Source organism: Carlito syrichta, unplaced genomic scaffold (genome assembly GCF_000164805.1).
Source record: "Carlito syrichta isolate Samal-C Ts95f unplaced genomic scaffold, Tarsius_syrichta-2.0.1 Scaffold315109, whole genome shotgun sequence".
In the NCBI taxonomy this organism is placed as follows: Eukaryota; Metazoa; Chordata; class Mammalia; order Primates; family Tarsiidae; genus Carlito; species Carlito syrichta.
The window spans coordinates 41,886-46,178 of record NW_007259205.1 but is presented as its reverse complement, the minus strand read 5'-3'; the positions used below and the strand labels follow the sequence as shown (position 1 = coordinate 46,178).

The 4,293-nt window shown below is 33.6% G+C and overlaps 1 pseudogene across 1 annotated transcript; it reads right to left on the bottom strand.

Moving 5' to 3' along the window:
- Nucleotides 1-272: 272 nt before the first annotated feature.
- Nucleotides 273-730, bottom strand: LOC103274899 (annotated as a pseudogene). Its single transcript, XR_002481230.1, has one exon. The product of XR_002481230.1 is annotated as an elongation factor 1-delta pseudogene (transcript).
- Nucleotides 731-4,293: the final 3,563 nt, after the last annotated feature.

Below are 4,293 nucleotides of genomic sequence, written 5' to 3'. Positions count from 1 at the left end.
GACTTCCAAGACTTCAGAATTGTGAGCAATACATGTGTTGTTATTTACTCATCTTGGACAAAGCCAACAAAAAAAAAATTGGGAAATGCCGAGGAAAAAGGAAATCATATTTAGCAAATGGTGCTAGAAAAACTGGATAACCACATTCAGAACAGTGAAACTGGACCCCAACTTCTTACCATATGCAGCAGTTAACTCAAAATCAAACAATGCTTTAAATGTGAAACCTCAGACTGTAAGAATCTTTTTTATTTTTTGCCAGAGATTCAATCTTTAATCATGACTAGGCCTTACACACACTTGCACACATGTGTAGGCTTCAGATCTTGTTGAAAGCTGCGATGTCAACACTCTGCACATGCTCCTCAAACTTGGTGATCTCCTCTTCCAGCAAATCCTTTCCCACCTTGTCATCCTCCATCACACATTGGATCTGCAGCTTGCGGATGCCATAGCCTACAGGTTCCAGTTTCGAACTCCCCCAGACCAGCCCATTCAGCTGGATAGAGCACACACAGGCCTCCAACTGGGCCATATCCGTCTCATCATCCCAAGGCTTGACATCCAGCAGGACGGAGGACTTGGCCACCAGCTCAGGCTTCTTGGCCTTCACATACTGCCACAGCCGCTCTTCGCGCAGCCGGGCTGCCTCCTTGTCCCCATCCTTATTGTCGCTGCCAAACAGGTCGATGTCATCATCCTTATCATCCTTATCATCCTCACTAATCATCAGATAAATGCAAATCAAAACTCCAATGAGATACCACCTAACAGGTGATTAGTGAGGCTGAGCATGTTTGTTTGTTTTTTGGCTGCTTCAATGTTTTCCTTTGATTCGTCTCTATTCATGTCCTTTGCTCACTTAATTTTTTTTTCTTTTTCTCTGTCAATTCATTTGAGTTACCTGTAGATTCCAGATGTGAGGCTTTGTCAGATGCATAGCTTGCAAATATTTTTTAATCATTCCATAGGCTGTCTTTATGTTCTCTTGATGGTTTCTTTTGCTGTGCAAAAATCTTTGTAGTTTGATAAGGTCTCACCTGTCATTACTTAGCTTTGGCTGTATTTGCTTTTGAGGACTTGACCATGAATTCATTGCCTATGCAGATGTCCAGGAGGGTATTCCCTAAGATTCTTCTAAGAATCTTAGAGTTCGAGGTTTCACATTTAAGGCATTGCTTCATTTTCATGAGGATGTCTATCATTAAGAAGCAAAAAAACAAGTGTTGGTATGACTGTAGGGAAAAGGGAACACTTCTATACTTTTGGTGGAACTGTAAGCTAGTTCAATTTTTGTGGAAAGCAGTGTGGTGTTTTCTCAAATAACTAAAAACTGAATACTATATGATCCATCAGTCCAGTTTTGGGAATAAACCCAGAACAAAAATCACTCTACCAAAAAGACACCTGCACGTGTATGTTCATTGCAGCACTATTCACAATAGCAAAAACTGAAACAACCCAGATGCCCATCAAAAGTGGACTGGATAAAGAAAATGTGGAATGTACATGATAGAATATTATGCAACCACAAAAAAGAAAAAATAATATCCCTTGCAGTAGCATGAATGCAGTTGGAGACCATCATACAAAGTGATCTATCCCAGAAAGCAAAAACTGAAAACTGCATGTTCCCACTAATAATTGGGTCCTGATCACTGGTCACATGAGCACAAAGGTGGAAACAATAGATACTAGACAATGTTAAAGGAGGGAGTGAGGGAGATGGGACAAGGGGCACATGACCACACACTGGGTACCAGGTTCACTATCAGGGGGAAAGAGGGCTCACCAGAAACCCTAACCTGCACACAATTTACTTATGTTGTAAATCCTCACATGTACCTCATAATTCTAAAATAAAATGTGTTTGTGTATATATATATATATATATATATATATATATATATATAAATGTGCATGTATGTATGCAGTCTATGATATTTTGTGATATCGGTTCAGAAGACATCATACAGATCAGTCTAATTTAGCTGTTTACAAATTTTGAAGTTAGATTTATGGAAAAAGTTAGAACTTACATAGGCAATGCAAGAAAGCATACTTACAAAATATTACTCTTCAATAAGGAACTCCATTTACAGCCATAGATAATAAACTTTTCCTTAACAACTCTGTCTTTTAAACATTCATCCTTTTATAAATAGTGAATAGTCAATTAAATTTTCAAGATTTTCAAGAATTTGCAAGAAATAAAATACATCCAAAATTATAAGTGCTAATATCCTAGAGATTTAAGTCTTCTCAGAGTCCACAGTAAATGATTATTCATAAGAATTGGGGGAACATTAATTACTATTTTATTACATGTAAATGGTGCTTCATTTTGATTGATAAATCTGATCTAATATAATTTAGGGTAATGAGTTATAAAAATAGAAAATGTTCACCTATTGAATAGGGTATATATTTAAAATCTTTTTCTCCTAAGAAACAATAATCCCTTTAATGGATAATAATATCTATCCATAATGTTTTCTGAGACTCTTTAAAGCTAATAGTAAACATTGTCTGTTCTTTTTTTGTTTTAGAAAGCAGGATTTACAGAGAGGACAGAAAAGCTCCCACAGTGGGAGGGGACCCAGGGGTTGCCCAACCTAGTCTGTTCTTAATTTAAAGGGACACCAGCATAATCACTAACTGAGATTATTATTGATATGATTGCCACATTAATGTATTTGCTATAATTAAGTAGAAATAATTGTTGAACATTGCAGGAAATCGCTTAACTTTCCTATTTTTCATTTTTATTTTTGTTTAAAAGACTAAATGTCTTTTTTAAAAATTATTTTTAGTGATAGTCTTTGACTTCAAGCCATCTGTAAGTTACATTATATTTCTGTTCTATAGCTCAGCAGAGACTTTTAACATATCCTGTAGGGCATTAGTGTAAAATATCAGTTTGTTCCACTGACAAAATGACTCATTTATTGCTTTGTTCTATGTTATCTTATTTATTTTCTTGCATTATTGATCTTATTCATATGCTAAATAACAGTCTAGTGTAATTAAAAGTCATTAAATTTCAGTGAAGGATTATACAAATACAAGTCATTAATAATAGATACCTATTAATGTTGTTATAAAATAATGTACTAGTAAATTTTTTTAGCTTTATTTTATTCAATACACCAAACAATTATCAGGCAGTATTTTATACATTTTGTTGGAGCATAAAGATAAAATATTACTGTTTTTTTCAAGTTTAGAAAGCATGACCAATAATTTTCAAAAAATGACTATCTATCTGGGTTAGGAAATTTTCAATAAAATTCAATATTAGAATAGTGCAGTGTACCCTCCTACATCTATCACCTAGTTTAAGCAATGTATTTCCTTTGTAAGCCATCCATTTTCCCCCAATAATCACAAAAGATTATGTATAAGCAAAATCCAAACACTATACATTTCATCTGTATCTTAATGTATCTATCTAAAAGATAATACATACATTTATAAATATAGCCACAATTTCACATCACATCTTTGCTCACAATTCTAAAATAATTCATTCATTAATATTATCAAATATTCAATCATTGCTTAAAATTTTTACAAATTGTCACAACTCAATTAAAATAAAAAATAATTTAAAAAATGGAATATTTTCCTCACACCAAAATGTTTATGCCTGATTCTTCAAAATCAATTATTTCCTTTGCCTTCTAATTCCTGACAGTTTTACATTCTTAGTTTTACCTTTCTCAGAATGCCGCATAACTGAAATTAAACAATTGTAGCACTGTGAATGTTATAGCTTAAACTCATTTTACCATACATATTGAGTCTATCTCTTCATTTGCTGTTCTGTTGCAGTGATCTGCTTATCTGTCTTTACATTATCCTGAATACTGTAATGCTATAATAAATCTTGAAATCAGGTAAGGCAAGTTCTTCAAGTATGTTCTTGTTTTTGGAAGTTCTGTGGGGCTTTTTGGGGGAGGAAGATATTCTTAGCCTCTGTTTCTAGTTTTAGGACCAACTTCTGTAGAAAAAAGAGCCTGCTGGAATTATGTGGAATTTTGATTAGGATTGCATTAAATCTACATATCAATTGGGAAAACTGACATCTGAACAATATTAGATCTTTTGACTCATGAACATAGTATATCTTTCTACTATCAGTCTATCAGTTAGTCTACTATAGTCTGTCTTTCCAGAATCAGTCAAAAATGTTTAGTATTTATCAGCATACAAAAGTGCACATATTTTTCACTATATATCTATATATTTGATGTTATTTGTTGTTATTACATATGATACTTTAATGTTGCT